The following is a 12,680-nucleotide window of genomic DNA, read 5'->3' on the forward strand; positions in this document are numbered from 1 at the left end:
ACTTCTATCAGTTCATTATTTTCTAAACTTTCTTTGTTCTTTTCAGAATGGGAACATTAGAATGCTTGAGATGCTTCTAAATTCTTAACGAGGAAACTAAAAATATAACAGTAGAAATAGTTAGATATAAAACAATGAAAGACCCATCGATTGTGATGTTTGTTCTAACCAGTAAATGGTTACACATGGTAAAGTTCATACAGAAAATGAAGAGATTGTTTGAATCATTTAAACAATAGAGAGAAATGACTTTCTTGCATGTTAACAAGATAGAAGTTATATTCGACTGGAAACTAAAATAGCAACAATATTGCTCACCTGCTCATATAAAAACTCTATCTGTTGGGCCTGTTGCAAAACATGAGTAGACATAGATGATTAAAGCAGATATTTCCACCATCTTTTTGTTTCTGTTTCTTAGAACAGAATTCAGGAGACTGTTCAGCTCTACTTTCCGGAGGATTGCATATACATGTTCGTAACACACAGCGGAAGACAATAACAATCCTAGGCAGATCTTTTCGTATTTAAAATTTATTTACATGTCAAAGATCGGATCTAAGACGTACCTGGTGAAGAGAGTCTCGTTTCAAAAATTTCTTCGATAGTGCGAAGACTCTATGCGTATCCACACCGAGACTGATGTTTGCTATCAACTCTTCGATTAATGAAACCCGCGAATAAATTGAATGAAATATCGTGTTGAAATTTTTCTCAAAAATCTCAACTTCAAAAATAGAAGAACAAGAAAACACTTTTTTTGTAATTGTATTTTCTCTCTTGGCTTTGAACTGTACTCTCACTTTCACAAAGTGATTTTTTTCTCAAAACAATATTATGACAAATTTTTTCCATCACCATTTATATAGCATCACCTATAAACCCTTTTCCTATTTGGTTGAGGTAACGAGTTATTGAGGGTAAAAGTTTAATTCCAAAAATAAACTTTATCGAATTTTTCAAACAAAATCAAAATCTCATTCTTAATGGATTTGGTGCCCAACGTCATTCCTAAGGACTTAGACGTGAAGGTTCTGTTAATGTCCAATTCCAAATTGGACTTTAAGTACTACTCCAACTAATATTTTTATATTAAAACTACTAATCCCATTCTTATGGGGTTGAAGTAACCGGCGATTTTCTCATCAATCCAATTCTTAACTGGATTGATCAACTTAATCTTCATTAATATTTATATACATATTTTATATGTAAATATTAATTATATGTATCACACATATATTTCAACCAAGAGATAATTTAATTTTCTATTCCAAATTGAAAACTTCAATTTGTTCACAATATTAATTATAACCTCTGTGCTAGCAAAGAATATAATAATATTTTATTTGGACTAATAACTAAGTTTATTTGACTAATTAAATTCTTTAATTTAATTATCAAATAATAAAGTAATTAATCCTTTAACAAAGATCAGAATACTCGTTAGTGTGCGACCCCATAGGTTCAATACTAAACCGGTAGTAAGTTGATCACATCAATATACTAATCAAGGGTGGCGTCTAGCAATACTCCTTAACGACCGGATAGAATGAAGTATACAATTTACTCTCAAGAACCAGTAGAAGAATAATGTAGTAATTCCTTCTGTCCTTATACCTCTGGGTCACCCTAGGATATGGTTCAACTGTCAAATCCTAATAGGCGACCAACTATGTGTTCATGTAAAATATAATCGACCATTGAATGACCTAAGAAACTCTTTTCTTCTTTCATTCAATTGCCCTGACCAAGGTCTTAGTTTGGTCATTTATAATTCATGACAACATGGAGCTTAAACTCATTACCAAGAGTTGACAGATTTCATTTTGATCAATCATTAATTTTACAAGCATTTAATCGTACCCAATATCCTTTCAACTATCGCCCCAGGGCCATAGGTGTCTAGTATCAAAGCACAATAAATAACTTGTCAATTACTATGATGATCTCAGGTCAAAGGAAACTCTTACATCATATTCTTCAAGAGAATATCCTATTGACAGTTTATGGTAATTCTAACCATTAGGAATTATACAATGAGTCGGTTCAATGATCATATCTCAATATGCATCATCTACCTATGTGATTTAGTTAATGAGATCAACTAATCTTTATCCCATAAAGACGATCACATAAATATTGATCTAACCGGATTACCAATGTCCAAATTAATAATCCTACGATTAACAATAAATTTAGATTAAATTATAAAAAACTTCACTCTCATTATCATGATCTCCATCACGATGACAAGTCTCAAAATTAAATCAAGGACCTTATCAAATTAATCAAGTAATTTATAATAACTATGATAAAAGAATATCAAATGTAATATATTTTTATATCAAATAATGTTCACAAAAATATGTTCAAATCATCACATATGAGATTGGATCTAGGGCATATCTACTATATACCTAACAATCTCCCATTTGCACTAAAGCCAATCGCTCTTGTACTTCATTCCCAATTTTCACTCGTTCTTGTCAAGCTCTTTTATGCCAAGAACTTTAGTGATTGGATCTGTAGCATTTTCCTTTCCATCAATCTTTTGAATCTAGACGTCTCCACGTTCAATGATCTCTCTTATCAAGTGATACCTTCGCAGAACGTGTTTGGATTTTTGGTGTGATCTTGGTTCTTTTACTTGAGCAATGGCTCCAGTATTGTCACACAACAATGGAACTGCACCTTCTATTGAAGGAACCACACCAAGTTCAGTTAAGAACTTTTTCATCCATACAACTTCCTTAGCAGCTTCACTAGCTACTATATATTTTGCTTCAGTCACTGAATCAACTACTATAGCTTGTTTGGAACTTTTCCAAATTACCGCACCACTATTTAAGGTGAATACATAACTAGAAATAGATTTGCTATCATATCTATCTGAAGAGAAACTTGCATCGGTATAACCTTCAAGTTTCAACTCAGAATCTCCATAAATGAGGAAATTGTCTTTAGTCCTTCTTAAGTACTTAAGAATGGTCTTCACCACCTTCCAATGTTCCTCACCAGGATTTTCCTGATATTGGCTAGTCACTCCTAGTGCATAAGCCACATCAGGATGTGTACATGTCATGGTATACATGATAGCTCCCACTGCACTAACGTATGTGATCCTACTCATGCGGTCTCTCTCTTCAGGTGTTTTAGGACAATCCTCCCTACTGAGAGTAATTCCAGTGCCTATCGGTAGATAGCCTATTTTGAAATTATCTATGTTATACCTCTTTAAGATGGTATCAATGTACAAAGACTGGGAAAGTTCGAGCAGCTTCCTCGATCTATCTCTCTAGATCTTTATTCCTAATATATAAGTTGCTTCTCCCAAGTCTTTAATGGAGAACTGTTCAAATAGCCAAATCTTGGTACTTTGCAATGCCGGTATGTCATTCCCTATGAGAAATATATCATCAACATATAATAATAAGAATATAATTGTGCTCCCACTAACCGTTTTGTACACACAAGGTTCTTCTTCTCATCTAACAAAATTGAACTTTTCAATTGTCTTGTTAAAGCGAATATTCCAACTTCGAAAAGCTTGCTTTAGCCCATAAATGGATCTTTGTAGCTTGTAAATTTTATTATGATCAGACGAAGATATGAAACCTTCAGGTTGTGTCATGTATACAACTCTTCTAGATCACCATTAAGGAAAGTTGTTTTTACATCCATTTTCCATATTTCATAATCATAGTATGCTGCTATAGCAAGCAAAATTCGAATTGATTTGAGCATTGCCACGGGATAGAAAGTCTAGTCATAGTCGACTCCTTATTTCTGACGATATCCCTTGGCAACAAGACGGGCTTTGTAGGTCTCCACCTTTCCGTCTGCTCCAATCTTTTTCTTAAAAACCTATTTACAACCTATAGGTTTTATATCCTTTGAAGGTTCAACTAAAGTCCATACTTTATTTTCCTTCATGGATTCCATTTCGGATTCCATGGTCTTTTGCCATTTCTCATAATCAGAACTTTGTATAGCCTCTTCATAGGTCTTAGGGCTATCATCATTATGATCAACCTCATTTGATACATCATCTTGTACCATTATATTTAATCTAGTTGGTACGTGACATTCTTATGTAGACCTTCTAAGAGGCTCTTGTACAACTTGCTCACCTTGTGTTGGATTTGGTTGTTGTTTAATTTGTATTGGAACTGGTTCATTAACCGGTTCTTGAACTATATTTAGTTCTTAAACTTCAACCATTGAAGATGGCAACTACTTTGTTAAAACATCCCATAAAGGTTCTTCAACTTGTGTATCATGATCTTGATTTTGTGTTGATTCATTAGTTTCTTGAACTTCATCAAGTTTTATTTCTCCACTATAATTTCATTCCAAAAGAAATTCCCTTTCCAAAAAGGTTGCTCCTCTAGCCACAAACACTTTATGGTTATAAGGGTGATAGAAATAATATCTCATTATTTCTTTGGGATACTCAATGAACCTACACTTATCACATCTTGAGTCAAGTTTATCCGACTGCAGTCTCTTAACATAAGCTGGACAACCCCAAACTTTGATATGTTGAAGGTTAGGCTTACGTCCTTTCCATATCTCATATGATGTTGTAGAGACTGACTTAGTAGGAAATTTATTAAGTAAGTATGTTGCTACTTCCAAAGCATATCCCCATCAATTTATTGGAAGATCAGTGAACCCCATCATAGATCTCACCATATCTAATAAGGTTCGATTTCTCCTTTCAGACACACCATTGTGTTGTGATGTTCTTGGAGGTGTCCACTGGGAGAGAATCCCATTTTCTTTGAGATACCTAGTAAATCTTCACTAAGATATTCTTCACCTCTATCAGACCTTAGTATTTTGATACTTTTACCAGTCTGTTTCTCAACTTCACTACGGAACCTTTTGAGCATTTCAAAAGATTCGGATTTGTGTTTCATAAGATACACAAATTCATATCTTGACATATCATCAGTGAAGTTGATGAAGTAAGAATATTCACCTCTAGCTTGAATTTTCATGGGCTCACAAACATCTGTATGAATTAGTCCCAATAATTCAGATGCTCTTTCTCCACTTCCAGTAAATGGAAATTTGGTCATTTTTCCTTTGAGACAAGATTCACAAGTTGGATATGATTCAAAATCATACTTATCAAAGTACCCTTCCTTGTACAACTTATTAATTCTTTTCTCTCAAATATGACCAAGCCTACAATGCCAAAGGTATGTATGATTTACATGATCATCTCTTTTTCTCTTAAGACTTGAAACATGCATAATCGAATTAGCATTCACATTAGGTAAGACATAAACATCATGTTGGAGATAGCCATTCACATATAAATTATCACCATAATAAATGGAGCAAATACCATTGCCTATAATAATGCAAAAACCACGTTTGTCTAACATAGAAGCTGAAATTATGTTCGAAACAAATTTAGGAACGTAATAACAATCATCCAACATAAGTACTTTGCCCGTAGGCATTACTAAAGAAATTGATCCTATAGCTATAGCTGCAACTTTTGCACCATTTCCAACTTGTAGATTATTTTCTCCTTTCTTTAGTCTCTTACTTATCTTAAATTATTGCAACATATTGCAAATACCAATATCTAATACCCACAGTGAAGAATTAGTAGTAGCTAAAGAAACCTTGAAAATATTTTTCATTAATGTCTCACCTTGTTTCTTGTCCTTTAGAATTGCAAGATACTCCTTGCAGTTTCTCTTCCAATGCCCTTTCTTCTTACAGTGAAAAGATTCAGCATCATATACTAACTGCAAGATCAAATCTTTAGAAAGCTCTTTACCAAGCTTGTACCCCAACTTCTTATGTTCTTCGGTAAGATCAATCACATGATTGACATGGGGTCCAACTGGAGAGTTTCCAATGTCCAACTATGTATCAACCATCTTCTTAAAATGTTCAATGATTGCAGTTGGATCCATATTCTGATGTTTCCTCTGGAGTTTAGAACTCAGAGAAGTGAGAATGATGCGTTTAATAGCAAGGCATTCTTCCAAGTGTTTTTGATAAACCTTGGTGCCTTGAACATCATTCTCTGGTGGGATTATCTTTGCAGGCTTATTGATCACATCAATGAGTTTTTCATGCATGAGAACAATTCCCAAATTTCTATACCAGTCATCAAAGTTTGGTCCTACCAACTTGTTGGTCTCAAGTATTTCACGCAGTGATATAACATACATATTGAGAAATCTAAAATATAGAAAAGAAAAGGCAATAATATAACAATATATTTACAAGTATCATAAAGACATGGACTTTTATATAAATGATATTTTCACTAATTATTTTAAACTATTTACCCTCATTATAATTTAAGAAATCTTTATTTCTTTTAGCGGAGTAAAGAAATCCTTTAACAATATATATGAGCTCCTTGGAAGTCAAGTCATTTTCCACATATATTTTAAAGGTAGGTACTCTTACTAATTGTATCCCCATATAATTTTCTAAAATAGCTCTATGTCAAATAGTCCCCTGGTAGTCAGGTCGATCCTATTGACACAGTTGAGTTCAACCATCATGAAAGCAAAGAACTTATTAAATTTTATACTCCCTAGGTAGTCCAGGCGTCTAGTGTAAAAATTAAATAATTCATTCAATCCATACATCTAATGTAATAAATAATTTAAATATATTCTCGAACTATAAGTCTCCTAGTTGTTAGGCCGCTCCTTATAAACAAAAAATAAACAAAATTATTTATTTTGATGGATAGATTTACAATAAAATATCTTATATTATATTATATAAGAACTCAAATTTTTAGCAAGAGAGAATTGTTACTAAAACAACTTTTAATAACATTATGATCAAATTTTTTATAGCACATGAATTTTGTTCAAATTGTGTACATGCTTAGTCCTAAATTAATTTACATCACATGCAATAAATAATTCAAAATTATCTAACGGACAAGCATGTGACATGAAAACGAAACTCAACATTCTTCTAACATGTTTATCTTGTATATCACATATATCACATAAAAATAATTTGTCATGACCCAAAATCTCACCTGTCGTGATGGCGCCTATCTAAATACTTGGCAAACCAAAAATCCCAATAAACCACCATTTCTTTTACATTTGAAAACGAAATAATTAATTCAGCGGAAGAAATCTCAAAATTTCAAATATATCACTTCCAAAATCTGGTGTCACTGAGTACATAAACATCTAATATGAATACAATGTCTGACTGATAAAAGGCCACTGTCTGAAATTATAGAACAGTAAAATAACTGAAGAAAAGATAGACAAGGTCAGCGGACGCCAAACAACTACCTTGATAGTCTCCAACTGATAGTACTCTGAAATCAAACAATCTCTGTGTCCGAAATAACCTAAATCTGCACACGAGGTGCAGAGTGTAGTATGAGTACAACGAACTTAATAAGTAATAAGACTAATCTCTGGGCTGAAAGAAATGATGAGCTCCACAGGTACAGTCCAGTAAAAACAATGGTACAGAAATATAGGACTGCTTTCAAGTTCAACAGTAAACTCAGTACAAGTGAAATAGATCAATACTGCATGATATGAGGCATATGACATCTCAGTAGAAAGACCTCAAGTAAATACTGGTCACAAATTATCCGGTCACTTGGTACTGTTTATGGCCAATCCAGCCCTGGGGTGTTCCAACCCGTATATATATGCACATCGACTGACAATCAGTCACCCAGTACCGTATAAGGCCAATCCAGCCCTGAGATAATTTATCTCTAAAAATAAATGATACTGACAAGATCCATGTCCACATAACTCATTACAATACAAATAAGTAAGGCAAGTCCATGCCCTGGGAAGTCCATCCCTAATATCGATGATCATCTACGCTCACTGGGGGTGTGTACAGACCCCGGAGGGGCTCCTTCAGCCCAAGCGTAATACAAAGCTAATATGGCCTACTACAGGCGGGCAGTCCCGATCCGTATAATAACAAAGCCTGTAAGGCCTGCTGCAGGCGGGCAGCCCCGATCCATAAAATAGTAAAGCCTATAAGGCCTGCTGCAGGCAGGCAGCCCCGATCCAGAACAATAATAATGTATAAAGCCATCCTGTTCTGCTGCAGGCGGGCAGCCCTGATCCATTTAATAATAATATAGATAAAGCCAAATGGCCTGTTGCGTTGCGCAGCTCAATCCCATAAATATCCTCACAATGGACAATTATTACCGAGTGTGAAATATATATTTTTGAACAATTAATTCAAAAACAACCCGACCCCATGGGTTCCAAAATATTGGCACATAGCCTAAACATGATCTTTAATAGGAGCCTCAACTCAATTTCTCTAACACGTGTAGAATGTTTAGATAATAACATGATTCATTAATTTTACAACTGCACAGGATTTATTCAAGACACAATTTATATGGTGCACGTCCACATGCTCGTCATCTATCGTGTATGTCACCTCCAAACAATTTATATCATACCAAATTCGGGGATTCATACCCTTAGAACCAACTTTAGAAGTGTTACTTACCTCAACCCATGAAATTCTTTATTCTGCTATGCCCTTGCCACGAGAATTGGTCTCCGAAAGCCTTGTATGTAGGCACAATTAATTCGATTCAATCAATACCAATTATTGTAATTAATCCCATAAGGAAATACTAATTATTCCAATAAAATCCGAAATTAACTCAAAAATTACCCGTGGAGTCCACGTCTCGGAACCCAACAAAAGTTACAAAATATGAACGCCCATCCAACCACGAGTCTAACCATACAAATTTCACCAAATTCCGACATCAACTGACCCTCAAATCTTAAGTTAAAGTCTTTGAAGATTTCTACCATTTTCAACCCAGTCTATACCCATTTGAACTCAACAATCTTTCCATAAACCTTATTGATATGTATAAATGATACTATTACACCTAAGAATCATACTCTTAATCACCCATCTTTACACTAACTCGAAATTGAAGACTAGGGGTTAGAACCTTACCTCTTGGGTGAAGATCTTGTGATATTTCCTTTTTGGATTTCAAAGCTTGAACAAGATCTTGATGAACAAAGCACTTGAGCTTCTTCCTCTCTCTAGAACACTCTCCCTTCTCTCTAAAAATATCAGATTTTTGCTCCAAAATGAGTCCCAAAGCCTATTTATCAAAATGGGATCGGGTTATGAAAATAAAAAAATTAACTCTCCGAAAGCAGGTCTACGGTCGCATAATGGACCGCAGAATGGGTATGCGTGTCGAAAAATGCACCACAAAATCGATGCCTAGAAATGGGCTTCACTGGACAGGTTTGCGACCATTTTGCGGTCGCATAACTACTTCTGCGATCGTATAATGGTTCTACGATCGCAGAATTGGTCGCAGAATCGCATTTTTCCAGACTTTGGTAATTTAGTCATAACTTCTTGTAGGAATGTCCACTACGGACCTCTAAATAATTTTTCGGACACGCTCCTAAGTTTAAAATTACCATATGGAGCTATTGAAATCATAAAAATTTAAATTCGAGGTCGTTTACACATAAGTCAATATCCAGTCAACTATTTCAACTTAAGCTTCCAACATGAAAGTTCATTCTTTCAAGCTAATTCCGAAATACCTTAAAACCAAAACCGATAATTTACACAAGTCATAATACCTCGTAGGAAGTTATTCAATACTTCAAATAGTTGAAAGGAGCGCAAATGCTCAAAACGACCGGTCAGGTCGTTACAATCTCCCTCACTTAAACATACGCTCATCCTCGAACGTGCCAGGAGTTGTTTCCAAGCCCCCACATCACTATTTCATCTTACCACGTACATACCCGGGGGTGATCTCACGTCACCCTATTCTATATAGGCCTGACCACACAACATAACTGAAAATCATTAATTTAACCTTAGCCCAAAAATCATGGAGCCAAATTTCTAACATCCAGAATTCTTTTCAATACCCGAATCTCACATCTACACACTGTATAAGTATGAACAAGCTGTATCCAGCCGAAACCATAGTCCCAGATATAATCACTTTCTATGCCGACCTTCAATATTATACTCCAAATATACCGAAATCCAACCTGATAGTATCCATTATAGGTCCAATGACCTTATATTATTAAACACAACTATCCTATTAACATGCCACACCAATACAACTTAATCCACAACTGCGCAACTTTGTACCCAAAAATGGAAAATGTCTCAAAGTAGAGAACAATATTGTAAGTTCAACAAGCACTACCACAACTGTAATGCTATAATCTCATTATATATTGTACAACTGATACACACATGTTTAATAACAGTAACCAGCTCTTTTAGAGCTCACATTAACATCACTCACACGGACAACTCACGTGCTATTGTAGCAATATCTGAACCCGCATGGACAACTCACGAGCCAAAAACATCAGTATATGGATCCACACGGACAACTCATGTGCCAATAACGTAATCCGCCAGGCATGGTCACAGGCTTCCAGTCCAAGCATATCATGGAGGAGAAATCAAATAAGTACACATGTATGTGATAAATGAAATAAGATTCAGATGCTCCTGGACTAGTATAAATAACACGCCATAGCGTAAGCATGTGGAAAGTCTGGTGTCACACTTCAAATTGGCAAGTTAAACAAAAATAGTAACTGCCCCATTTATTCAGGGGAATTAACCTCTTTGAAACCTCAAATGTAGCCTAGATAGTTCTCAACAGAGATAAGAACACGAGAAACGTTATAACTTTACGCTTAACAGTCAACTCTAGGCATATCATAGCCTAAGCATTCTTTCGAGTATGAGTACTTGCCCTGATGCCCGCACATTGGCTCAAACCTCACATATATGCACAGTTATAGCGCGTAGCTATCACAAATAATTAACGCAACTACTGCCTCCACTGAGTAAAAATAAAATACTCACCTCAAATAGGCCGCAACCTGAAATAATATACTTCTGAGAACTCCCAGCCTCCAAATTCATCAAACACATGAATCACCGTAACTAATCCCAACTCCAGCACTATAATGACTAACACGTCCTCCTTTCGTGATCTTCCTATGAGGAATACTTTCATAATTCTTTCGTGACACATAGAAATAATTTGAATATTAGCAGTCTATAACCCAGGTGGGTACTGCAATATCGATGAACATCCGTAAGTCAAAACACAACGCGCCTTCTGAAATGCGCACCTTTCTTAGGGATCCTCGGGCAGTTATAACATTCCTCTAAATATCTGAAACTGACCATTCTGTCCAAAATTCGTGATCTTTCTTTCAAGAATGAACTGCCACCTTATCCGTGTGAATCTAAATCCCGCACAACACACCACATCTACCATGTGAAAGGCACAAGAATCTCATTATCAACTCTGAGTCACCGAAAAATTACATACCCGGTTAGTTAGAAACCTTTCTCTCGCTTCCTTCCAGGAGAAAATCACAATATACAATATGTTTCCCACACCAGTAGAAAATATCCGCTTCAAACCGTCAACAACACTTTGAAATCCATCTGCACATAAGTAATCTATTAGAACTAAATTCCTCTAACTCGACCAAACCACGTAGGTCACCAAAACCCAAGATTATTGCCACCAAAACATCTGTAGAGTCTCTCCACATCATAATTACCCTTATAAATACCACAACCAAAACACCCACTCTGAAAATACCTTATTTGAGTCTAAGGCCGTTTCGTTCACCTTCCTGATACCGAAATATAAAATTCCTAATGATATACAAAAATGGCACAAGTCTCGACACTATCCAACTTAAATCTCATATTTTAGCCATAAACAAATCCGCCAAAAATTCTCAATTGTTACATATTAATCTTGAATCCATTGGAACTTCCTCAGGAGTCATCCACTCTGCTCAAATATCTATTGCACCACCCAAACGGGCCGAAAGACACATGCCCCATTAGCACAACAACACCCAAAGAAGTACCCCAACCTTAACACCACTAATTAGATTCCTACTTCGTGTGCACTACATCCTTCAACTCACTCTTTTCATGATTTTCATATATTCATATGTTTAATATAACCCGTATCCAGGAATATCCTTATTCGAGTCACCCTCGATCTCAACCTATGAAAGTCATAACTAACCTACAAGTATGTTTCAGACCAAAACTAAATTTTAAACATATGACCATGAATTGAATTTTCAATAACACACTCCCCCAATTGGCTCAAAGCCATAGAATAAAACACTCGATAATTCATAATACCCATACTTTATTACTGCCATAATACTGCAGTCAGTTCAACAAAAATTCTTCTCAAGCTTATGCAACACCCACCATAAAATACCTCAATCATCCGCTAAGTTAGCATTTATTCTCGCGACAATCAAGTCAACTTTCTCAACCCGATTCAAATTAAAATCTCAACACAAAAGCCCCGTTGATAGAAAAGAAACTCTCTATTCACATCATAAGGAACACTCCTACATATATTACTACGTAGGAGATAACCCACCTGCTTAGTCTCAAATTGGCATCTTGTTATACCCTTTCGCAACCACAATTACTACGCAATCACTTAATCTTTCTGAGTCTAAACTCATTAACAAAACATGAGAATTTAATTTGTCTCACAATTTAACTGAAAGATCCTTCAGAACATTCATACTCGGGATTGTACGTCACATCAAAATGAAAATCAAGCACCTAATGGCCCTTTTTACATTTCA

Source organism: Nicotiana tomentosiformis, chromosome 2, assembly GCF_000390325.3.
Source record: "Nicotiana tomentosiformis chromosome 2, ASM39032v3, whole genome shotgun sequence".
Lineage (NCBI taxonomy): Eukaryota > Viridiplantae > Streptophyta > Magnoliopsida > Solanales > Solanaceae > Nicotiana > Nicotiana tomentosiformis.